Genomic DNA, 27,740 nt, shown 5'->3' with positions numbered 1-27,740 from the left:
GAGATCAAAGCCTGTTCACTAGATCAGGTCAGCCACCTGGACCAACAAAGTTACCACCCGTGGGCAAGGGGATCTGGAATGGTGCTTAAGGAGGAGCTGATGAATGTCAGTTGCAACCTCTAGATAAGCGGCAGTGGTGGGCTGTAGTCCCTTCATTTCCTTTCTCTTGTAAGTTTCTCCAAGAGAAATGACCAACCAGGATTCTGGAGGAAATGTTATCAGAACTTAATCTATGAAGCAAATGGATCCATGTGGCACAAAGTAAAGGCTGCCGTGGTGCTCTCCCAGTGCCTTCTTTAGGGTTGAGGCATTACATCTCCCAATTGTTCATGGCCTCTATAAGAAATGGGGACTCCGGCTGAATCCTTCTTCAAGAATTACCCTCAACCCAAGATAGCAGTTCTTGATCCAGCCCAGGATCATGGCCTCTTCCTGGAAGCAACCTGGTACAGAGGGTTATGAATGCCCAGCCCCTTTGCCTCAAGGCAGGACAACTCTAAAAGCCCATTCCATCTTCAGTGATCCCCTATGATAGAATGAGATCTTTACTGTGGCTAGAACACAGTTCAAACTCTCCCTCAGCCCAATGCTATGTCTACTTCCTTGTAGGAATTGAATCTGAGAACATCACCCAGTGAACTTCCCCACACAAATTTTTTATCTCGAACTTTTTTTCCTGAGGACTTGATTTAAAGTAAGTCCTCTTCCCTATCCTGTTCCGTTTAAGTTCTACACATGTTTCACAATCATACATTTGATTTAAAATTTACATAGATCAATATATCCTAAAATTAGGATCTGGGGAAGCATATAAAAAATTTAAAAATTTTCTGTGTTAAGGTAAATTTGGGAAATGCTTGGTTAACTAAAAGCAGATTTATTTACAATGAAACTTCTCAGGTGTTTAAATATACTGATTGGAGAGCAAATCTCCGAGAAGAGTTCCCTATAGTAAATAAATTCTTCCCAAAGTTTTCTGACAATGGATTTAAAATGTTTCTTTCATTTATTTATTTTTGTTGTGTACCTATTAACATCTCCTAGAAGCATTTCCTACAGGGCACGAAATACTCTTCCACATTTATAGACACTTAATTAGCAAATCATTTGGCATCTTCAGAAATTAACATGGTTTTTCGGGATGCCCTTTATACATGTAAGTCACTTATAAAAACTGTTCAAGGAAATTAGAGCTGATGTCTACATTTGCTCTCAACAAATTAATCAGTAACAGACAGAGATATTGAAAAATCAATTCACTAAATTCTCTGAACTGCCTCAAAATTAGAGTCATTATTTTGAAAAGCTAGCCCCACCAGGACTGTAATTGTAAGAGTGTATAAAGATGTCCCCTGAGAGCAATTGTACTGAGCCAGTTGAGAGGGTTCATGCATGAAGGCTCCATGCATCCTTGGCCCCCAGGTGCCCTTTAGCAAAAGAAACTCAAACAAGCTTCTTCCTACATCAGTTGCTGTGGCTCTTGCCAAGTGAATTGAGTGGCACCATCCTGCTGACCTTACCCCAAATGATGAGCCCATGAATTGACTAAATATAAAAGGCTAAACACCATGCCCTAGCAGGCTAGCATGAATCACTTCCCAGTTGAAGCACTCCATTTGGATGGTGGCCACCTGACTCAGTCAAATTCTCTATTTTAGGAAGTATAAACGCCAGGGCAGATCTCTCAAGCTAGGGTTATAACCCAAACAACCCTGAGCATTTGTTCTTAGGGTTTTGTTCTGGTTTCCTATTAGATTTGTTGTATTTCTTTGTCTTGGCAGCACTTGGATCCAGAATAAGCAGGCAGCTAGGGAAATAGCTTTTCTTGTTACTCCACCAATCCTGTGCATCTTTGTATAAATTCCTTATACCAAACGGGTTCTTTGCAGTCATAAAAGAGTGATTCATATTAACAGTGAAGTTGCAAGAGGCCCTCAGGGGAAGTAAGAACTAGATTAACATGCCACCAGATAGAGGAAAGTGAGAATATCCACATCTTAGTGTGAAAGGATAGTAGGTCCTTGGTTTACAGCAGAGGAGCAGTTTGTTAAGCTCTCATATTTTGGTCTCAGGATCCAGGTGAGTTGCTCACCAAGGATGAGGCTTTGAGGCAATGACAGAGGCCATTTCACAGTTTATGGAAAAGCATCCAGGTAAGGGTAAGTAGGCTGCTTCTAATGGCTCAGAGTAACTTCTGTTGGGCAAGGAATTGACTCTAGTACAAGATTGCACGGCTCCAGCCGGATAAGCAAACGTTGACCCCTTTCAGGATGTACTATTTCCTGGTGATTTTTCTTCTTGTAGAGAGTTGCAGAACAAGATCAGAAACTGATTAACTTCGAACTTAAATGGAAGCTGAATTCCTGGGCACAACAAATGTCTAGAGCCAGTGTTATAGCCCTAATTGTCATAAAGATTGTAAAAACTGGAATGATATCTGGGAAGGCTTAGATGAGCCCATGATTAGAAGATCCACAACACAGCTGGAGTTACTTCAGATAACTCCGCACTGTCCCTCTCATTTCCACTGGATGTAACACTTGTGACTATGGAGTATGAGTATAGATTTATCTAGGGTACTGTATAAACTCCAGGCCAGGGAAGAAAAAAACTATATTCAGAATTCATTGCAGGACTGTCGACACATACAGGTTACTGGATTTGTTGGTCGGGGGTGAGGATGGGGCATTGAAGGAGGATATGTAGACCTGGTCATCAAGATCCTGTGATTGAGGTAGAGTGACAGCAGGATAGATGGAGCTGGTTTTAAAGCTGTAATGCTGACAGCTAAGGTAGGCTTTAATGTGTGCTTGTCTGGCTGAGGATGACAAGAACCCAGGTATATCCTGTACTGCATGGAGCCAGGCTGCTGTTTGCTTCACATAGGGTAACGCTTCTCAAACCAGAGTTTCTAGTTGTTAAAAGCAATCGTTTAGATACCTCTTAAAAATTCTGGAGGACTCTCAAAAAGTTTTTGTTTATGTGTGTGGTATCTAGAAAAAATTAAAATATTTATTAATTCATTGTGAGAAGTAGAAAAGTTCTTCAAAGTTTCCTTTCATGTTTAAGAAAAATCATAAGCATTAGAAATAATAGCTTGTTTAAACACTTTCTTCAGAGCCTTCTTGCTTTTTGCTAGCAGCTCTTTGTTAAGCCGTATCCTACGTAGCTGTTAGACATGCTTATGGGCACATAGTACATTCTATGTCCTTGTACTTTAACCAAGATATCTGTGCTGGACATGCTCACAGGCATGTCCCAGCTTGCAGACTATGCTGCTTCCTTATTTGGACTTCCTTTTTGTTCTCCATTGCTCTTACTTGTTTAAAAAAGTTTTAAGTTGTTAGCCAATCAGGTTTTAGCTTTGATTGTGAGGACTGGCTCCAGCCAATGGAGATCGGACACAGCAGTAAGGATGACTCCAAATGCATAAGGGATAAATATGTTTGCTTTCCTTTGTTCATTGTACTCTCATGGCAAAATTGCTAATGAGGGTACCCTTTCTGCAGGAAGTAAAAACAGTTGCTTCGCTGAGAGATCCTTTGTCCCAGTACTAATTTCTTTGCAGCACTGAAAATTTACATACAACATTCATTTAGTAAATGGTAACTGTCCTTGGGGAAAGGGACCTCAGAAGATATCAAATAATAACATGTGTTTAATAAATGAATTAATTTGATATCCTCTCAGCTATCAAATCTTAATAATATTATGGCAAGGAGTTATGTGAAGTAACTCCAGGTATGTTGGGGATTTTCTAATCATGGGCTCATCCAGGCCTTCCAGATATCACTCTAGTTTTCGCAATCTTTATTTATTCCAGTTAGGGCCACGACATTGACTGTAGACACTTGCATCTAGGAATTCAGCTTCCGCTTAAGTTGTACTTATTGCTATTCCCATCTTAGAACTTAAAACTCAGAAAAATAAAATATGTATTAAATTATTTAATTAGTTTAATTCACTTAATATTTAGTAATTCATTTTATTTATTTAATTCCTTATTAATTCATTTATTAAATTCATAATATTTGATATCTGCTAAGGTTATCAAATAATGGATGAATTATTTATTTGATAATAATAAAAGCCCATTGTATGTTAAAATAAATCACATATTTTACCAAAAAAAAAACCTCTGTATTTTTACGAAACAAATAACTTGATAAGAATGACTTCGTTTTATGTTTTTACAAATCTCTTTAACCTGTGGCTTGAATCAAAGACACCTGGATTCTCATATTTGCTTCTGCATTCAATCTGTGAAATATGTTTTTTAGTTGAAATACACGAGGAAAATCTCGCCTCATGTAGATATGTAGTTGGGTAAAAATAAGAGTATTTTAAAAGCCTTTCTAGATAATTGAGTATATTTCTTAACACTTCTTCAAAATTCAATAAATGATAATTTCTTAAAAGTTAATTACAATAGTGTCTGAAACAATGCCAATAAACTTTTCATACTCTCATTAACATTAAAATCCATTTGTTTATTCTGCATTTTGAATAGATACTTTACAATGCATGATTTTGTAACAATATGCATTGGTCATACAATGCATGATTTTGTAACAATATGCATTGGTCAATAGGAGAATATTGATGTACTGAATTATATAAATCTTCCAAATAATGACACATTTCCTTATAGTATATAAAAAAGATAAATCCATTCATATCCCTACTATTTTATCAGAAAAGTCTTTAAATATTTAGAAACTTTAAAGTTATGGATATGTTTTCTTTTTTTTTTTTGAGATAGAGTCTCGCTCTGTCATCAGGCTGGAGTGTAGTGGCGCAATCTCAGCTCACTGCAACCTCCATCTCTGGGGTTCAAGCAATTCTTCTGCCTCAGCCTGCTGAGTAGCTGGGACTACAGGCGAGCACCACCATGCTTGGCTAGTTTTTGTATTTTTAGTAGAGTTTCACCGTGTTGGCCAAGATGGTCTTCATCTCTTGGCCTCCTTGGCCTCCCAAAGGGCTAGGATTATAGGCGTGAGCCACCACGCCCAGTCTAATTTTTACTTGAAAGCTTGCATTTTATCATTTGGTAAAAGTATTGTGAGATGTTTTCCCTAAAATATTGGGCTCACTTAATGCACATCAGGGAAAGCTGTGTGCCAAACACCTAAGTCTGAGCAACCATCATGTGTGTTAGTTGTTCTTGAAAGTAAATATGGTATTATATATATATATATATATATATATATGCAGCTGATTTAGCTCTGTAACTCAAACTCGTAAGTGATTGTCCTCAAGACAGTATCTTACTTTGGTATGCAGCAGAAGTGCTTTGCATGTAATTCCCATTTTGTTGCTTAGAATATTACAAAGTTGTATATTTTTACTGCTTCATCATGGATATTAAGTGAAGTTGGCTTTTTTTTCTTTACAAAAAATGCACGATGATGAAGAACATGATGCCTTCTGTAATAGTTTGGTGCCATGTTGATTCCAGCAGTTTCACCCATTGCTATGATCTGAATGTTGGTGTCCCCCCAAAATTCATATGTTGAAAACTAGTACCCCATGTGATAGTATTAAGAGGCGGGGACTCTAGGAAATGAGTAAGCCCTAAGAACTGCCCACTTCATGAATAGAATTCATGCTCTTATAAAAGAGGTTGAAGAGAGCTGCTTGGCGCCTTCTGCCATGGGAAGGCACAGATCAAAAGTTCTGTCCTTGGGAAATGGGCCCTCAGCAGACATCAACTCTGCCAGAGCCTTACTTTTGTACTTCAGATTAAGTGCAGGCAGAACCGTGAGCAGTAAATTTTTGTTGTTTATAAATTACTTGATCTAAGGTATTTTGTTATAGCAACCTGAACAAACTAGAACACCCACTATTGCTTTTGCACCCTCAGTGCAAATGTCAACAGAATGAAAAAGGCAAACAACATCTTGGTTTTATTGCAAACCACGTAGACCCCAGTAACAGGTCTCAGGAACCCCAAGGGATCCAAGGAACACACTTTGAGAATCACTTATATTTAAGGATGGTTTGAGGTTTCCTGAGATTTTATACATTTTGTATATTCATTTTTATGATAAACTAAAATCCGTGTGTACAAACACACTCTCAGCCACCTCCCAGTTTGAACAGTGCCATATGCCTAAAGGCCCACATGACATGGTGTGTGGCTCCATGAGCATCACATTTTGAAGTAGTGCAAATAGAAAAGTGCAGGGAAATACAAGGAGACCAAACTAATAAAGAACTGGGCTGTGGCGATCAACACCACATTCATGGAAGAGGCGGGGTTTATTTCATGGCTCCCACTTATTAGCAGTAGGGATATTTGAAAATATCCAATTAAAAAATTTTTCATTTCTAAGTCCATAAGTCTAATGGAATTAGATGCCTGTTTTAGATGCTCACTTTAGATATTTTAGATAAATTAGCTAATTAGATGTCCAATGTAGATAATGTAACACAGTCCTTCCCTGCAGATAGCCAGACAGCTGATGGAGTTAGAAAGAAGCACCTCATTAAAACTGGCATTTGGCTGGGTGCCATGGCTCACGCCTGTAATCCCAACACTTTGGGGGGCCAAGGTGGATGGATCACGAGGTCAGGAGATCAAGACCATCCTGGCCAACTTGGTGAAATCCCATCTCTACCAAAAATACAAAAATTAGCTGGATGTGGTGGCGCGTGCCTGTAATCCCAGCTACTCAGGAGGCTGAGGCAGGAGAGTACCTGGAACCAGGGAGTCAGAGGTTACAGTGAGCCGAGACGGCGCCACTGCACTCCAGCCTGGATGACAGAGTGAGACTCCATATCAAACAAACAAACAACAACAACAACAAAAAACCCTGGCATTCAAGGTCAGAACTTTGGTTAAATATGAGTTCTGATTATCCCAAACTGAGAAACCAAGGCTTTTAACAATGTCATTTTAGGCCAGGTATGGTGGTTCATGCCTGCAATCCCAGCATTTTGGGAGGCCAAAGTGGAAGGATGGCTTGAGCCCAGGAGTTCCAGACCAGACAGCCTATAGTGAGAACCCATCTCTACAAAAAGGTTAAAAATTACTTGAGCATGGTGGCATGTGCCTGTAATCCTAGCTACTCCAGAAGCTGAGGCGGGAGGATTGCCTGAGCCCAGGAGTTCAAGGCTGCAGTGAATTATGATTACACCTCTGTACTATAACCTGGGCAACAGAGTGAAACCCAATCTCAAAACACACACACACACACACACACACACACACACGATTTTGTATGCAGCATTCTCTGTATAAGTGTTACTAAATTTAAAATGTGGAAATACAATCAGTAAAAAACTAACATTAAGAACTTTCTACTGTTTCAGGACACATGCACATGAATGTTCATTGCAGCACTCTTTACAATAGCAAAGACCTGGAACCAACCCAAATGCCCATCAATGATAGACTGGACAGGGAAAATGTTGCACATATCCACCATGGAATATTATGCAGCCATCAAAAACGATGAGTTCGTATCCTTTGTAGGGACCTGGATGAACTTGGAAACCATCATTCTCAGCAAACTGACACACAAGAGCAGAAAATCAAACACCGCATGTTCTTACTCATAGGTGGGTGTTGAACAATGAGAACACATGGACACAGGGAGGGGAGCACTACACACCTGGGTCTGTTGGGGGGAAATAAGGGAGGGACAGTGAGGGGTGGGGAGTTGGGGAGGGATAGCATGGGGAGAAATGCCAGATATAGGTGATGGGGAGGAAGGCAGCAAATCACACTGCTATGTGTGTACCTATGCAACTATCTTGCATGTTCTTCAAATGTACCCCAAAACCTAAAATGCAATTTAAAAAAAAGAACTTTCTACTGTTTCAACACTGGCAACTTGCTTTCCAGAAGACATTGCCATATTAAATTAATGTTGCTGCTTTTATTTTGATCAGTGTTGTAGTTTGTTGGTATTTGATCTAGAAAATTTATTTGAACTTTATAACTGAATGAAAACTATAGGCATATATTTTTTTACTTGTACATATTCATGTGAGATTGTAATAAAAATAATTTAAGTCCACACTGATAATCCATGAGAATTGTTGGCCCTCTAGAATGGGATGGAGAGAATGAGAAGGAGGCTGATGGCAAGAATGAGAACAGCATGGTGGCTGGTATGCATTTTGTGGGTCCGAATGCTCCCTGACAGTGCCCTAAGAGTTTTTCTGTTTCACTGATAGCAAACATTAGGCAGATGAGAAGGGCCCCTACAGATTCAAAGGTACAGCTCATCGCCAACAGTGCTCTTAGGAAGAGTTGGAGATGGGCAAGCAAAGGCAGCTGCTGTTACCAGGAGAAGGAGAAGCCAAGTGGGGTGGTGTTCCAGGGGCTTGAGAGCAGTGACCAATGTGTGATATTGTCCTTCTTCTAAGTGGATGACTCAGATCCGGGCAGGCCTACCCTTCACATTTGAAGAGCCAGGGCAAGAATTCAAGCAGAACCTGCATATCATATGCTGACATTTAACAGTTCTAAATCACAAACAGCTAAACAGCATCTTTCTTTCTTCCTTGACAAATATATCTTCATAATGATTAGATAGAAAAACACATGTAAAGTTCAAAGTTTCTAATTGACTGAAAGCTGAAAAAACATCAGAGATGACTGAACACGGCTATTATCGCATATGCTGGGAGTTCTGTTGATGGGCCTTTGGTGTTTGGATGAATAATAAAGATATTAGTAAATTATATGCTTTTTAATACAATTTACTTTTTCCTTTATTCTGGCAGAATCAGTAATTATGTCGTTATACTCAAGATTTTTATGTAATTTGTGTTCTAGGGAAAGCAATATAATGATCTAAAGGTACATTTATAATATGATATACTAGATAATGTATAACATGATATATGATAATATGATATAAAACATAATATGATAGGATATAGGAGATGTTATAATAGCCATGAAATCAATGTGGCTGTTTTAATTTATATAGAATTTAAAATTCAGTTCCTCAGTTGTACCAGTCACCTTTCAGATACTCTGTAGTCACAAGTGGCTAGTGATTACCATGTTGGACAGTGTAGATATATAGAGCATTTTCATCATGGCTTAAAGTTCTATAGTCACTAACCAAATAATGATGTTTCAGTCAATGATAGACACCTGTCCAATGGTGGTCCCATTGGAGTCTAATGGAGCTGAAAAATTCCTATGACCTAGTGGTAGTGTAGCCGTGGTGACATCATAGTGCAATGCATTGCTCACATGTGTGTGGTTATGCTGAGTGTAAACAAATGGACTGCACTTCCAGTTGTATGATAGAAGTATAGCACATACAGTTGTGTGTAGCACGTAATACTTGATAATAAATGACTATGGTATCAATTGATACTTCATTATACAAAATGCTCCAAAAGGGATTTCACAAGTTAATCAATGGGTCTTTCCTCTTATATGAGCACTTCTGCCATTAAAAATGTTCCTCACATATCAAAGCAGTGAGTATTATCATAAAGATAAGACAATGACAGCAGTTGAGTTGACTCAGTGATAGCCTTTAGTCTTATGATAAGACTCAGTGATAACAGTAGCATAGCCCACACACCTTCCCATCCTCTGAACACGGTGGCCATTTGTTTCGAGAACACAGGGTAAGAGATGTAAAGACATGCTTCCCTACATGAGTCGTTGGGTGGATGTGAGGGTTATGTGTTACACTGCGCCAGTAACAGAGGCAGCCATGTGTGTCTTAATACATATGTTTTGTTGTGTGTTTGTGTTATGTGGAACCCACTAAAGCACAGGGCCAGGAGCGAAGCCCTTCTTGTGAGGACCAGTGGCATCTCTGTGTCAGGGAAGTGAGATAGAAGACTTTTTCCTCTCAGTATTTTAAGAATACTGGCAATGGATTCTCCTCTCACAGTATCCTACTGACCACTGTCAGTACTTTTTCTTCTGGTTCCTTACACTCAGGCCTTGCTTGTCCAGAAAACTTGGTGCCTAAGCAATAAACACAATGGTTGGCAGACTTTAAGTTTCTTTTTTATTTTTTTTCTTTGCAGCCCCAGCTGTTGCAGAAGTTTCAAATTTTATTTATTTCATTATTTTTAAAAATGCCTATATAGGGCTTACTAACAACTAGGCTTACTAACAACTATATACTTTAAATGTGTTAATTCACTCAATTCCCATAATAACTTTGTGAAGTATGTACTATTGTTATTTAATTTTATATGTGAAGAAACTGAGGCACAGAAAGATTGAATAATGTGCCCAAGATCAATCAGCTGGTATGTGGAGAAGCCAGGCTGCAAATCCAGGCGGTCCTGCTGTACAGTTCACTATCTTAGCCACACTATCAATTTGCTCCTCTTTTTCCAAGGATTATTTCTTTCTCATTTAAAAAAATATATTTTTAAGTTTTGATAATTAATATATTCCTATAGTTTAAGCACAATGCAAAATGATATTAAAATATACATCAAGTGCTGAGACAACTGGGTATCCCTATCCAAAGGAATAAAATTGAACACCCCCACCTCATACCATATACAAAACTTAACTCCAAATGGATTAACAAACTAAATGTAAGAGCTCAAACGATAAAGTTCTTAGAAGAAAACATGAGCAAATCTTCGCCACCTTGGATTTGGCAATGGATTCTTAGATATGCCATTCAAAGTATGAGCAACAACAATGAAAATCATAGATTAATTGAACTCCGGAAGGCCTAGGCGGGTGGATCACATGAGGCCAGGAGTTTGAGACCAGCCTGGCCAAAATGGTGAAACCCCATTTCTACTAAAAATACAAAAACTAGCTAGTCGTAGTGGCACCCGCCTGTAATTCCAGCTACTCAGGAGGCTGAGGTGGGAGAATTGCTTGAACCCAGGAGGTGGAGGTTGTAGTGAGCCAAGGTCGTACTACTGCACTCCAGCCTGGGCTATAGAGCAAGACTTCATCTAAAAAAAATAAATAAATAAATAAAAATTAAGCTTTTCTATATTACAAAACATTATCAAGAAAGTGAAAAGATATTGGTGAAAGAACAAAATTTCAGTTAGGAGGAATAAATTCAAGAGATTTATTGCACATCCTGGTGACTACAGTTAATAACAATATATATCGGAAAATTGCTAAGAGAATACATTTTAAGTGTTTTCATCACAAAAAATGGTAAGTATAGAAGATAATGCATATGTTAAATAGCTTGATTTAGCCATTCCACATGTGTGCATATGTCAAAAGCATGTACACCATAAATATATATGATTTTTAAATTTGTCGTTTAAAAAAATAAAGGCATGCTGAAAGTTAAAAACAAAAACGAAAGTGAAAAGTCAACCTATAGAATGGGAGAAAATACTTGTAAATTACATATCTGATAAGGGCTTAATATCTAGAATATAATGCACAACACTCAATAACAAAAAGATTTACAAAATCCAATTTTGAAAATGGGGAAATGACTTAAATTGACATTTCTTCCAAGAAGATAGACCAATGGCCAACATGTACATGAAAAGATGCTCAACATCATTAATCCATAGGGAAATGTAAATCAAAACCACAATGAGATATCACTTAACACCCACTAGGATAGTCACAATAAAAAAAATTAATTTAAAAAAAGCATTGGCAAGAATATGGAGAATCTCGAACCCTCACACGTTACTGATGAGAATATCAAATGGTGCAACCACTGTAGAAGACAGTTTTGAGATTTCTCAAAAAGTTAAAACAGAATTACCTTGAGATCCAGCAATTTCACTCCTAGATATATATCCAAAAGAACTGCAAACAGGTGCTCAAACACATACTTACACATGAATGTTCATAGCAGCACCATTCTTAATAGCCAAAAGGTGGAAACAATGCAAATATTCATCAAGTGATGAATGGATAAGCAAAATGTGGTATCTAAATACCATGGAATATTACTACATGCTACATTACATATAAAATTTTTAAATATGCTAAGCAAAAAAAGCCAGATGCAAAACATCACATGTTGTATGATTCCAGTGATATGAAATATCCAGAATGGGTAAAGCCAGAGACAGAAAGCAGATTAGGAGTTGCCAGGATCTAGCTGGAGGAGAGAATAGGGAGCGACTGCATAATGAGTATGGGATTTTCTTCTGGGATAATGAAAATGTTTAGAATTAGGTAGTGGTAGTGGTTGTACAACATTGTGAATGTAATAAATGCCACTGAATTAAACACTTTAAAGTGGTGAATTGTATGTTACATGAATTTCACCTTTTTTTTAATGTATGCATTGAAAGATCATGCCCCCACTCCTGTCCCTCATCTTTCACTGTCTCCACATTTCCTTTTTCCCTCCAAGGCTGAAGGATGGAAACAGCATTCTGCCTTCAGACAGAAAGACAGGCAAGGCCGGGTGTGGTGGCTCATGACTGTAATCCCAGCACTTTGGGAGGAGGCAGGTAGATCATGAGATCAGGAGATCGAGACCATCTTGGCCAACATGGTGAGACCCCGTCTCTAGGAAATGCAAAAAACTAGTTGGGCGTGGTGGGGGTGCACCTGTAATCCCAGCTACTTGGGAGGCTCAGGCAGGGGAATTGCTTGAACACAGGAGGTGGTGGAGGGTGCGGTCAGCCAAGATCATGCCACTGCACTCCAGCCTGGTAACACAGTGAGACTCCGTCTCAAAAAAGAAAAAAAAGAAAGACAGGCAAAGCCCCAGCAGATGTGTGTTGCCCCAAGTTTCAGAGCCCACAGAATAAATAGAAAAGCACTCAAGATAGGACTCTATTAAACATTTAATATAGAAATAATGCCAATTCTATGTTAATTCTTCTACAATATTGAGCAGAGGAAAATCATTCCCCACTCATTCTAATAAAGGCCAGCATTACCCTGAAACCAAAACTAGACAAAGACACTGTAAGAAAACTATAGACCAATATCCTTCATGAAAATTGATGCAAATATTTGAAACAAAATTTTATCAAATAACCAACAATATATAAAAAGGTCAATACATTTCGACCAAGTGGGATTTACCCAAGTAGAATAGTACTGGGTTGGTTGAACACTCAAAAATCAACAATGTAATTTGCCGTATTAACAGATTAACAACAACAGCAACATATGATCATCTCAAATGGACGGAAAAGCCATTTGACAAAATCTAAACACATTCCTGATTTTTTTTTTTTTTAAGAGCTCTTAGAAAACTAGGACTAGAAAGGAACTTCCTCCACCTGATAGAGGTTGTGTACAAAATACCTAAAGCTAACATCATATTAAATGCTTTTCCCCTAGTACCAGAGACAAAATAAGGATGTTGATTCTCCCCACCCCTATTCAACAGCATATGGGAGGTTTTATCTGGGACAGTCAGGCAAGACAGAGAAATTAAGTTATTCATATTGGAAAAGGAGAAATAAACTGTTCTTATTTGCAGGTGACATGTTCATTCATGTAGAAAGAATGAACTCTAAAAAGCTACTATAATTAATACAGGAGTTTAACAGTGTTGCACAATACAAGATTAATATATACAAATCCATTTATTTCTACATTATAGAAATTAAAAATACTATTCGCAATGGCTCGAAATATATGAAGTGCTTAGGAATAAATTTGAGAAAAGATGTGCAGTATCCATACGCAGAAAGCCACAAAACACTACTGGGAGACATTAAAGAAAACCTGAATAATGAGAGCACCCCCGTGGGAGGAGGAGGAACCTGGTTCTTTGATAGTGTCCCGGCCTCAGTGGGGCTTGCTTAAATGACCAAATCTGAACTAAAGCCAGTCGGTTATAAACCAGAAGAAGTATGCAGACAAAGGCTTGGGCAGTGAGCTTAGGCTCACACGTTCCTCCCTTTTGTATGGCCTATGAGGGATGCCTATGAGCTGATTGCAGAGGTAGATATGTAATGGAAAGAACATGGGCTTTGGGGCCAAGCATATCTAAGTTAAATCCTAATGCTGCCACTTCAGCTGCTATCCTCTGAGCCTCTATTTCTTTATCAGTGAAGGAGTAACTACTCCAATACTGGCAGATACTGGCCAGAGGCTTACTAATCTCTTCCTGGCATCAAGGAAAGCTGCATTTCCCAGTCTCTCCTATAGTTAGTTTGGGGCCATAGGATTTTTTTCCGGCTAATATAATCAAGTGATGCAACAAATACCAATTTCAGACTTGGTCATAAAGCCCCAGTTTGACCAATCATGTTCTTTCTCTCCCTGAGACCATGGCTGGAAGCGAAAGCTTCTGAGATGGCAGAGCCATGTGACAGAAGGAGCCTGGATCCCTGGGTTACTGCCTGGAAGAGAGCTGCTCAGGAGAGCTGCTTGACTCAGTGGACTGTGACATGAACAAGAATTAAACCTTAATTGGGTGAAGTCACTGAGACTGGATTTGTTACAGCAGTTAGTGTAACTATTAACTTACCTTGCAGGGCTGGTGTTGGAATTCTTTATGGTGTATCCATCTTGTGGGTCAGTTTCCTCTGCCTTTAAATAGGGTCTGGCACATAATAGGTGCTCATATGATCATGATTACAGTTTTCATGAGAGCTCTTCCTTCTCTCCAATCTGCTCCCCACTTCCCTTTAAGATACTGCCAAGCACCAGCATCCCAGATACTTTGGCTGCTTAAACCTGTTTGATATCACTTAGGGACAGAGAGTTCAAAATGCGGGCACAAAAAAGGTGAGAGCTGAAACAGAGATAATTTTTACATAGCCTCAAATGAACAGATAAATGTACAACAATAAAAGTTGGGGACTTCCTGTAGTCACTTGGAAATTTCTGCTGACAGCCTGCCACCTTGCTCCCTACTACAGCAGCTTTTGCTGCTGGATGTGGTGGCTCATGCCTATAACCACAGCTAGTCAGGAGGCTAAGGTGAAAGGATCATTTGAGGCCAGGAGTTTCAAGCCTGGGCAATATAGTGAGATCCTGCCTCAAAAAAATTAATAAGTTACATGGCTACTTTATTTTAAAATATGTATATTATCTTCCTCAAGTTATTTACTTTGACTGTTCTTCACTTACTCTTTGAACTATCTATTTTACTCTAAAGCATGTTTTCACTGTGACCACAAATAAAATCATCAGGGGAATAGAAATATCAAGGTCAGAGAAGTCTCAACAACAAAATAGGTACTGCTGAGAGCAGAGACAAGGAGAGAAACAGAAACTGACTCCTTACTCCTCATCATATCTCCAGAAACTGCCATCTCTGTGCTCCTGGCAGCTCATCCAAATCCACAGTGTCAATAAACAGGATGAGGATTCCGTCATCGGATGGCTGGCAAATGAAAAATATGCTTGTGTCTTAAAGTGAGTGTCAAAAGTGATATACGAGGGGAGCCTGGCATCCCTTTTCTGTCTCCATGGAGGTATCTGCCAAGCCCTCTTCTAAGTGAGAAGCCAAACTTAAGCCAAACCTCCCTAGGCACACTCCACGGAAATACCAGGGCCAGAAATCAGGCTGCCTGGAGGGGGACCTGTGGTAGCCAAGTCAGGATGGTCTCAAACTCCTGACCTTGTGATCCACCTGCTTTGGCCTCCCAAAGTGCTGGGATTACAGGCGTGAGCCACCATGGCCCACCTGAATGTTTACAGCCCTCTGTGGAGGGGTTTGGGTTAGATGTGAGGAGGAACATTTTGATTCTGACAAAACAAGACCAGACCAGAGAAAGGGTTATGAAGGGTCTGAATAATTCCCTCCAGAAGGTTTCTGAGCAAATTAGCATTCAGCAGTGATTTAAGAGCTAGAGAGGTCATCTTGTCCGTCCTTCCACCTGTAAGGAGATTTGCCTTTGCTTTCCGTCCTCTGGGAGTTTCTGAAGGCAGGAAAAGGCCACTTCTGCCACCAGACCACTAGTCTACCTTTGTTTGGCCATGCCTAAGAGAAGAACAACTTTCAACTTGGTAATGTGGATATATTTTTTAAATTGTATTAGACAGTTGTAAAGTAATAAAATACTCCATATAGAAAAACCTGAAATATAAATAAAAGCATACAGAAGGAAAAATAACTATTGAACAATCCAGAAACAATCTGGTATCATATTTATTTAGTTATTTTTATTTATTTATTTAGAGATGGGTCTTGCTCTTGTGGCCCAGGCTGGAGTGCATTGGCACAATCTCAGCTCACTGCAACCTCCGCCTCCAGGGTTCAAGCAATTCTTTTGCCTTAGCCTCCTGAGTACTGGGATTACAGGCACCCACCACTACTCCCTGCTAATTTATATATATATATATATTTTTTTTTTTTTTTTTTTTTTTTTGAGACGGAGTTTCGCCCTTGTTACCCAGGCTGGAGTGCAATGGCACGATCTCGGCTCACCGCAACCTCCGCCTCCTGGGTTCAGGCAATTCTCCTGCCTCAGCCTCCGGAGTAGCTGGGATTACAGGCACGTGCCACCATGCCCAGCTAATTTTTTGTATTTTTAGTAGAGACGGGGTTTCACCATGTTGACCAGGATGGTCTCGATCTCTTGAGCTCGTGATCCACCCGCCTCGGCCTCCCAAAGTGCTGGGATTACAGGCTTGAGCCACCGCGCCCGGCCCCTAATTTTTATATTTTTAGTAGAGATGGGATTTTACCATGTTGGCCAGGCTGGTCTCGAACTCCTGACCCCAGGTGATCCGCTTGCCTTGACCTCCCAAAGTGCTGGAATTACAAGCATGAGCCTCCATGCCTGGTCCATATTTACATTTTATGTACATATACAATTATATATAGTAACATGACAAGATGTAATATTTATATATATATACTTCATAATTTTAAAAATTAAGATTATATTTATACTCTTTGGTAACCTGTTTTCCACTTTATTGTGAACATTTTTATATGTTTTAATTATTCTTGTATAATTTTTTTTATAGCTTTACAATATTCTACAACATGGAATATCAGACTTGATTTTGGTGGTTCTTTTGAGGGGATGAAAAACTGCTTAACCAGGAAGTTTCTCATATAATTTAATGCCAGAGTCTTGAATCCTTTCCTGAAAAAAAGAAAAAAGAGCTGCTTGTGATATCTCCCAAAGCCTGGTAATGGTGAGGTAGAGTCTCTTACGTGGAGAGGGGAGAGATGACCAGATTTAAGCCATAACAGCTTCCTGGGACACTCACCAAGCAATTTTCCTTTTCTTTTCTTTTCTTTTTTCCTTTTCTTATCTTCTTTTCTCTTTCTTTCTTTCTTTCTTTTTCTTCCTTTCTTTCCTTTCTTTCTTTTCTTTCCTTTTTTTTAGATGGAGTTTCATTCTTGTTGCCCAGGCTGGAGAGCAAAGGCATGATATCAGCTCATCACAACCCCTGGCTCCCAGGTTCAAGTGATTCTCCTGCCTCAGCCTCCAGAGTAGCTGAGATTACAGGCATGTACCACCATATCTGGCTAATTTTATATTTTTAGTAGAGATGGGGTTTCTCCATGTTGGTCAGGCTGGTCTCAAACACCTGACCTCAGGTGATCTGCCCTCCTTGGCCTCCCAAAGTGCTGGGATTACAGGCATGAACCACCACACCCAGCCAGTAATATTCAAAAATCACCTGTCCTCTCACTGGGACACTTAGCCCGAAACACTCACACTAAACTGAGAAAATGTCCTAAAGTTAGGGTGACACGGCTGGGACTCTGGCTGCCATTACCTGACACGGGGCATGAGCCCATTGACACTGGCTCTAGGAAATGAGAATTCCTAATGCAAAAAGTTGAAGAAGATGTTGCTGGCCCTGTACCCAGCATGGTCCCAGACACCCTTCCCTTGCCCCCAGCCCCTCCCGATAGAACTCTTGTTGACAGGCCTACTTCGCAAAGCCCCATCTTGGTATTGGCAGAACAATCATTCTGAACCTGAATTCTTCTTTCCATGCAGAGACTGCTGGTGTCCTCCTGGCTGCTGGACCACAGAGTGAACAGGGTCTCATCCAGAAGCAGGTGGATCCTTACCAGAAAGAGTCCACAGCAGACCCAGGACAAAAAGGTTGTCTTTCGGATAAGAAGCGCAGTAAACATAGGACACCTTCCTGCAAGGTGAGAGTTCCTTGCCTTTGGTTTTCCTGCTAAAGGCCACTTATCTTCCATTCTTTCCCTGCCCCCTTCCCCAGCTGCAGAAGCTATTTTTAAATCACCCTAGCAACTGGAGGACACAGGCGATGCCTCCTGTGATGCTGCACCCGCCAGAGACTGAGCAGGAGGGTGCTTGGAGAGTGTGGCTGCCCTGACAGGAACCGCTGTCCACTTCTCTTTCACCCGGCAGAAGGGTGTCCTCATAGTACATACAGACCCAAGTTCCCTGCCTCACCTCTGCCTTTGTTCCTAACTTTGCCATTGTCAGTTTGTTCTGAGATAACTTCTCAGATTTGAGCTCCCAGGGAAAGCTGTGAGAGGTGCAGAGAAATACCCTCTGGGGTAGCTGTGTGCTGGGCAGGGTACAGACAGGGCTAGTGGAAGACATGGCTCATCCCCAGTGTGGTAAATAAAAGCATATATAGTCTCTAGATAATTTTTTTTTTTTAGATGGAGTTTCACCCTATTGCCCAGGCTGGAGGGCAGTGGTTCCATCTTGGCTTACTGCAACCTCTGCCTCCGCATTTCAAGCAATTCTCCTGCCTCTACCTCCTGAGTAGCTGGGACTACAGGCGCTCCCACCACCATGCTGGGTTAATTGTATTTTTAGTAGAGATGGGATTTCACCATGTTGGCCAGGGTGGTCTTGAACTCCTGACCTCAAGTTATCCATCCACCTCGGCTTCCCAAAGTGCTGGGATTACAGGTATGAGCCAACGCGCTCAGCCTAGAGAATTTAAAATCAATAATGAAACTGACTTAAAGCTGACTTACTCTTTTCTACTATCATAGGACAGCAGTTCTTTTGTCAGTGATCAATACTCCTCTATGATCCCCTCCCTCTGTGCCTGCAGCTTTAGTGGCTACCTGCTGGGAAGCTAAGACATTCCTCAGCTCAGTCACTTCTATCCAGTCCTCTGTGCTGGAGCTTGACTATCAGAAACAGAGACTTCATGGCTGCATGGACAACTGCAAGCAATGCAAAGTGTCTACTGTGTGAGGAACTCTTCCTTCCAAGCCCAGAAAAAGTGAATTACTGTGAACTAGCCCCCAAAAGGCCCTCACCCACCCCTTGTGATGACGCCCAAAAGCCTACTGGTAGAGATTCACTCCTCTGGGTCCTCAATGGAATATGATCTTCAAATTCCTCTGCAAAAGGAATTACCACTTGAGCCAAAAGCACTCATCCCTCAGAAGGGGGTTAGATTGACCACAGGAGAAAAGGGAGGCGAAAAGAAAGATAGAAGACGTAGTCACAATAGATTTTTATTTGCTTAAAAGTTTGGCCTGGGGCCTGTCTCTGCTTATGTTTGGCTCTGAGACCAAATGCATAAACACAATAAATATATGCTAAATGGAGGAAATCTTACTGCATAGTCAAATCTCATGCCATGCCCTGAAGGGACATTTTATAAGTGCACTGAGTTCCGAGGATACACAGGCATGTGCTAAATTGGGGCCTTTGGTGGCATTTACTTTTTAACAGAATTATATGTTCTTTCTGCATTGTTATACTATCCCATCTGGAACTTTTCCCTTAACCTCCCTTATAAGTCCCTCAGTTGAGCTAAATTCTCTCTCACTTTGGTAAAAGCACTATTCACACTGAGGTGCATAAGATGCAGAAGTTCAGGACCTTGGCAGTCCGAAAATACACTTGTGGTTTGGATTAATATCCTCTTTTTCTGCTTTTAATCCTCTTTCATATTTACGTAAGACTTTTCCCCTCCAGGGTTCCCGTTGCTTCTCAGCTGTGACCTGTTCCTCCCAGCTTCTCTTACAGGCAGTGAATGGTTATTGCTATGCCACTCAGGACCAAGCAGAATCCTTCATATGGCAAGCCTAGGAGGCTTCAGCACTAACAGCCCCTCACTCCCCATCCCCGGGCAACCTTGGGCTAGTGTCTTCTTCCCTCTCTACCCATCTTCCTTGTCATCCTGCACTAGGTTACTTTTATAACTCTCTGGCTTAGTCAGCAGTGCCACTTATGACCATTGCCTGAGAACAGATAGGATAATTTCACAATCAGTGTAGTCCAGGCAGCAGTCAGTCATAATGAACACTCTAGGGCTGCAGCAATGGCCTTCGGGGCCAGGCGTTCACCCTGGCTGGAGTGGGCTGAGGTCTGGGGAGTCCCAGTTGAGGATCTAGGGCAAATGGGTTAGCTGGTAGCACTCAGGTGGTTCAGACAGCACTTCTTTTCCAAGGAATATAGATATATTTCATCATTTTTAATAACCGGGGCAATTTTGCCTATGTGTGTTAGCTGTGTATATTATCCTACCAAATAATAAAGCTTGGGATTCTTATTAGATATCCCTCGAGTGAGGACAAAAGTAATTTACCCAATTTGTTTGCTGCATTTATGCAGATTGTGAGCAAGTTAGGAGTTTTGCATAAGTTTTTCCTTCAAAGAGGTTGGGAGCAGCCATTCTTTTCTCTCTGCAGCTGGCCCCAAAAGTTATGCCTACCCTACTTGTGTCTTTTTTAGTTGAATCCAGGTTGTACCTGGTTGTATCATGCCCTGCCCTGTCTTTTCCTTCTCTTTTCTATGAGTTCAAGCAGCCTACCAAGGCTTAAAATGGGACAGCAATAGCAGACCTGGGTTTGTTACTTTGTATGTACCCTATACTGATCAAGGATAAAGACACACTCAAGAAACACACTTTGCTTTCAGAAACTTCATTTTTTAGAGAAAAAAGGAGATAGAGACAGCTCTTAAGAGAGCTTTATATTCAGATATAGCACTACAGAAAGTCAGCCAAGTAGAGCCACAGAGGGACATACTGGTAACCACATTATAATGAACTATATGTACATTTAACTGTCCAGTAAACCCAAGTGAGCCACCTAAGACTGAGCTCTGCCTCCTCTTGTGCAGCCATGGCCACCACTGACCAAGCACTGCCCAATCATCTGATCTTTCTGCCTGTCTGGGATCCTCAGAGCTTTCTTAAAGGGATTCTCAAAAGAACTCATTTGAACACTTGGTTTTTAGTCACTAATTTCATAAGCCTAATTATGCTAATCACAGTTACCTCACATGAGCCTAAATATGCATCAGGTTACCTTTGTTGTATGTTTCAAGTGATTATGCCACCGACCTTTGCATCCAGTGTCTTCTGTTGTTTGTGTGGAACATCAGTCCAATTTTACTTTTATTGTTAGTTGCCTGATATAGGACATTATTTTAGATTCTGATTGAGATTGGGATGATTCACTTATATGCTTGTTGTAACCATCTAAATATTTCAGTGGGGTAAAAAGGTTGATAAGCCCAGGAATGCCCAGCTGATGAACAGGACATTTAAGGTTTCCTTTCTCTGGACAGACAGTCAGAACCACTGTTGAAGGGGAGATACCACCTTGGGAGCTGATTGTTCCTTTCGTCAGGTGGTTGGCATGGGAAAAGTAAATCTGCAGAAAGCTGTTTCCTCCAAATGTAAATTCTAAACTTGACATACGGTAGCTGCTCCAACAGTATGAGATTTCTCAGAACTCAATATAAAACTTACTACTTTTTATGATCTGTTGAATGTGAAAGGAAATTTGTTTGGCTACTGGTTTCAAGACCAAGGTGATAAGCAGCCCTCCCGCGATATTACCCTGAAAACATTTGTTTCCTTTCAGTCAATGGATGATTGAAGCCAAAAGTTTACCAGCTAGTTCTTATAGGAAATTGTTCAAATTATCATTCCTGTTCTCTTCTTGAGGTAATGAAATTCATAGCTGTCTTGTGCATGTATTTATTATTATTATTCTGAGACAGTCTCACAATGTCACCTGGGCTAGAGTGCTATGGCACAACCTTGGCTCACTGCAACCTTCATCTCCTGGGTTCAAGCGATTCTCCTGTCTCAACCTCCCCAGCAGCTGAAATTACAGGTGCGGCCACCACACCTAGCTAATTTTTTGTATTTTTAGTAGAGACGGGGTTTAGTGGAGACCAGAAGCTGGTCTCCAACTTCTGACCTCCTGATCTGCTCACCTCAGACCCCCAAAGTGCTGGGATTACAGGTAAGATTTGTAGCTTTTCATGTGCCTGAAATACTGTGATAGATTTTTCCAGATCTTGTTATACGGTTTTGAAATATCACTAATGTCTACGGCACCCGGCCTGTGCATGTATTTTTAAGCTTCACTTGGTCTTCCTCTACTTTCTGGCATTTTGCAATCATCAGTTTGTTCTCTTCTGAAGTTTAACACTTTTATAGCCGAATTATATTCCATGTCAGGCCTTTTTATTTCTAGATTGGGCTCATTTTTAAAACGCTGGTATCATTTCTACCCTCTGACGTAAATCCTTCAACTCAATTGTATCTTCCTTAACATTCAACAGCCAGGATTTGGCTCACAGCTTCCTCATCTGGAGGTCCACACAGTTTTTATAATGAGAGGATAGTGTTTCTGATTCGTATTTCATTAGAAGTAACCCACATCCCATAAGGGACAATTGATGTTGCCCAACCTGTTTTACTCTTTTTGGCTATCCATGCTCTCTAGAATCTAGAGGAACTATCTTTTGTGAAATGGTGACTCCCAAGTCACTTTGTTCCTCCCAAGTCACACTGCCCTTTGTCTTAACTGGTCCTTTAGTTATCTATCACCTTATAAATATAATTTGGTTTAATTAAAACAGCTTTATAAGACCATGTAAGAGCTTGTTCCCATTGAATTGACATTTGCAAACTAGAGATATTTAATATCAGTTTTATTTGTTTCTGCATGACAAAAAATATTCTAGCTGAGGCCAATGTCTTAATTGAAGCTCTGTTCAGAAAAAAACGCCCTTTTATTTTCATGCCTTCTATTTCCTATCACTTAGGTATGTTCCTGGTCATAATGGGGGAAAACGGAGTTATCATTAATGTAAGGGAAATACTGTGATAGAAGTTTCCAGATCTTGTTTTAGGGTTTTGAAAATATCACTAATGTCTACTAATTCATTTTCTCATGAGTGCTCCGTATTGCTCAAAAAAATATGGTGTGTGGCCAGTCACGGTGGCTCATGCCTATAATCCCAGCACTTTGGGAAGCTGAGGCAAGTGGATCACTTGAGCTCAGGAGTTCATGACCAGCCTGAACAACATGGTGAAACCCTGTCTCTACCAAAAATACAAAAAATTTGTGAGGTGTGGTGGTACACCTGTGGTTCTAGCTACCTGGGAGGCTGAGGTGGGAGGATTACTTGAGCCAGGAGGTCAAGGCTGTAGTGAGTTCTGAATGCACATTGTACTCCAGTCTGGGCAACAGAGCAAGACCCTGTCTCGTGTGTGTGTGTGTGTGTGTGTGTGTGTGTGTGTGTGCGTGTGTGTGTAGTGTGTAAGTCTGGCTTTAATTTTAACTTATGAGTGACATCCTTTCATTCTTTTAGCACCCATATATTTGCCTAAGAACTCAGTACTTATATCTTTCAGTCTAGCATCCATCAATTCACCTAACATGACTGTAACCTGTGTTTTAGTAGTGCAGCACCAAACTTCCAAATTTTTTTTTCTGAAAGAAACACATAGATTACCTGGTCCAAGTTTCTCACTTTATAGTTGTGGAAACTGAGGCCCAGAATGCTGAAGTGACTTGATTGAAGCTGCCAGATGAGTTGTCTCCAAGACCAGGTTTTTCACCAACTCTCCAGCGTTTCCATATGACCATTTAGATTTTCAGATGCCTGTCATTTATAAGATTTATAGCTTTTCAGGTGCCTGTCATTTATAAGGAAACATTCAAACATTCTGACTTGATATTTTTGCCATATCCCTCAGAGGCCAGTTGTCCAAAGGAATGGGTCAGTTATTCAATTACCTCCATTTTTAGTCTACCATATATCTTATTTCTAAATACTCTAGTAGGTTCTTGACATGAATCATGAAGTGATTCAGATTTTATTCTTGGGCAGAACATATGCGGCTTGTTACTCTCTGTATCATAGTATAGTTAATATGCTATTGACATATATTTCTCCTACACTAGACAGTAAACACCATCTTAGATTATAGCAGGTAGTTGAGAAATCTTTGAATAACTAAGTGATTGAAAGACTCACAGGGGACACATTGGTAACCACATTTTAAAGAACCATATGTATATTGAACTGTCTAGTAAACCCAAGGACTGGTCATTCAAAGTGGTTTTGGCAACTGACATCCAAATGTAAAAAAGAGAAATGTGATTCATGCTTGGCATTATATACAAAACTCAATTCAACATGAATCAGATCTAAGTATAAAACTTAAAACAGCAAAATTTTTGAAAGAAAACATAGGAGAAACCTTCACGGCTGTGGGTGAGATGAAGATTTCTTAGATATAACATCAAAAGCATAGAAAAAATGATAATTTAAACTTTTTCAAAATTAAAACATCTGCTCTTCAAAATATCCTGTCAAGAAAATGAAAAAACAACGCCAAGCACAGTGACTCATGTCTGTAATCCCAGCACTTTGGGAGGCTGAAGAGGGCAGATGATCTGAGGTCAAGAGTTCAAGACCGGCCTGGCCAATGTGTTGAAACCCCATGTCTACTAAAAATACAAAAATTAGCCAGGTGTGGTGGTAGGCACCTATAGTCCCAGCTACTCAGGAGGCTGTGGCAGGATAATTGCTTGAATCCAGGAAGCAGAAGCTGCAGTGGGCCAAGATTATGCCACCAGACTCCAGAGTGGGCAACAGGGCAGGACTCCATCTCAAACAACAACAACAACAACAACAACAACAACAACACACATGCACAACAACAACAAAACACAAAAGATAAGCACAGAATAGAGGAAAATATTCATAAAACACACATTTGTTAAGTCCTTAATACAAATAACTCACTCTCCAAACAATAATAGTAAAGCAAACAATCCAATTTTTCAAATTGTCAGATTCCAGTAGATTCTTCAGAAAAGAAGAAATGCTGATGGGAAGTAAGTACAGGAAAGTATGTCAACATCATTAATTATGAGGGAAATGCAAGTTAAATGCATTTGAAAAACCATAAGTCTAATGTATAGGTCTATAAGAATGACTAAAACCAATGATAAATGCTGGCAAAGAGGTTGAGCAACTATAACTCTCATACATTCCTGGTGGGAATGTAAAATGGTATAGCCACTTTTGAAAACCATTTGACGATTTTACAAAGTTAAGCATACACTTACCACATGATGCAGCAATCCTACTCCTTGGCATTAAGAAAAAGAAAGAAAATGTATGTTTATACAGCAACCTGCAATAGAATGTTTATAGTGGCTTTATTCACAATCGCCAAACACTGGAAACAATGTTCTTCAAATGTCCTTCAACCAGTGAATGGATAAACAAACTCTAGTTCATCCACACAATACAATACTAATCAGAAACTTTTTAAAAAGTATTGACACACACAACAAAGTGGATGAACTTGAGTTGAATTGTGGTAAGCGAAAGCATGCAGATGGAAAAGGCTGCACAATGGATAATATATGACATTAAGTAAAAGGCAAAACGTAACAGAAAAAACTGATTGGAAGTTGACAGGCACTGGGAATTGAATGAGGGGCTTACTACAAAGAGACACAAAGGTATTTTGGGGGCCGATAAAAGTACTATATGTCTCAATTGTTGTGGCAGTTATACAACTGTATGCATTTGTCAAAATCCATAGTACTGTACACTAGAAAGGTAAACTTTACTCCATATAAATTATATTCAATAGGGCGGGCATGATGGCTCACGCCTGTAATCCCAGCACTTTGGGAGGCTGAGGCAGGTAGATCCCAAGGTCAAGAGATCGACATTGTTCTGGCCGACATGGTGAAACCCTGTCTCTACTAAAAATACACAAAAAGCTGGGTGTGGTGGCCCACACCTATAGTCCCAGCTACTTGGGAGGCCGAGGCAGGAGAATTGCTTGAACCTGGGAGGCGGAGCTTGCACTGAGCCGAGATCCTGCCACTGCACTCCAGCCTGGCGACAGAGCAAGACTCTGTCAAAAAAAAAAAAAAAAATTATATTCAATAAACCTGACTTTTTTTAAAAAAAAGTGTTTTTTCTGCTTTGATTGAGTGAAAAAATTTGAATACCATTCTTTCTAAAATAAAGTTTCCTGGATAGATTTTTAAAAGTGTTTTTGGTGTTTCCCTTGTTTCTAGATTCCTACATTTTGACATATTCATTTTTAGGTGTTATTAAAATCAGAATACCAGCACTGGGTGGATGCCCCTCCACACCCCACCTGACCACCTAGCTTCAGATGTTGGCAAGACCTTTCATCGCATTTCACACTTGTGGTTATTCAAATATCTGTTAAATAATTAATGCCCAGAACATGTCTACAGCTTGGATAATGACAGGTAATATAATCTTTACCAAGAATTTACAATTTTAAAAAACATGTATACCTTGGGTGTATAAGACCCTAAAACAATTTCATGCCAAACAGCATGCTTGGCTTACCAAGACAAACCTGTAAAAGTGACTGATACTGGTTGTGAACAAAAAGTGTACCAAAGGCATAGATATCTCGTCTTTGTCTAGGAAGCTTTTTGAACATAGTAAACTGATGTTAATTATAGGGGGAAGAAAATAAGCAATATTAAAATCTTAATAATGTTTCCATGAAAACAAAATTATGTGATGAATTCACTAGCACTGCAAGATCACCATTTTTGTGATCCCCTACCCTTTTTTTATTTAGAGTTGGAGTCTTGCTATATTGCCCAGGCAGGCCTCAAACTCTTGGGCACACACAATCCTCCCGCCTTAGCCTCCTGAGTAGCTGAGACTACAGGCATATACCACCACCACGGAGCCTCACTGTTTTGGTGCCGTGTATTACTCTTAATTTCTTTCTTTTTTTTTTTTTTTTTTTTGAGATGGAGTCTTGCACTGTTGCTCAGGCTGGAGTGCAGTGGCATGATCTTAGCTCACTGTCACCTCTGCCTCCCAGGTTCAAGCGATTCTCCTGCCTCAGCCTCCCAAGTAGCTGGAATACAGGTGCCCACCACCACGCCCAATAAATGTTTTGTATTTTTAGTAGAGATGGGGTTTCATCATGTTGGCCAGGCTTGTCTCAAACATCAGACCTCGTGATCCAGGCACCTTGGCCTCCCAAAGTGCTGGGATTACAGGCGTGAGCCACTGTGGCTGCCCCTACTCTTAATTTCTAAAAGCATAAATATTCTTATATATTTTCAAAAATAATATACCTTGGTCATAGAAAAGTATTTGAAAATACTGAATAGTTCATGTAAACATACGCATATACAAATAAATATCTCTTTATTTGCTGCATGAATCCCACTCCTTTTTAAATGCATGATATCTATATTTTCCACATTCTTTTACAAACCTGGGCTCATCCTACTTCATAACAAGCTGTTTCCATTTAATGATATTTCATTATCCCAGATTCCTCTCAGTCTGCACCCTCTGAAATGAACCCGGCTGCAAGAGACTAATGTTTACTGCTGCAGTCTGATTTGATAAGTAGCCTGCACGTTAAGCAGACTGTCTTTTTCCAGTGAAAGTTTTCTAGGCAAATACAGGAAAAATGTGTAATTAAGATAGATGCCCCTGGCGTTTTCCCAGAGTACCATCCAACTCCCCAGAGGCTTGTTTATATGCATGTGGTGGGGTGGAGTTGGGGGGTCTTTCCTCTCTGCAGCCTCTGCCTTACCTCTGCTGTTGCTGCTTTGCTTCTGAGATGGAAACCGAGGTGCTGAAAGGATTCAAGGCATTTGGGAACCACCTGG

Source organism: Saimiri boliviensis, chromosome 8 (genome assembly GCF_048565385.1).
Source record: "Saimiri boliviensis isolate mSaiBol1 chromosome 8, mSaiBol1.pri, whole genome shotgun sequence".
NCBI lineage: Eukaryota > Metazoa > Chordata > Mammalia > Primates > Cebidae > Saimiri > Saimiri boliviensis.
The sequence above is the reverse complement of the archived record's forward strand: the minus strand, read 5'-3'. Positions refer to the sequence as shown.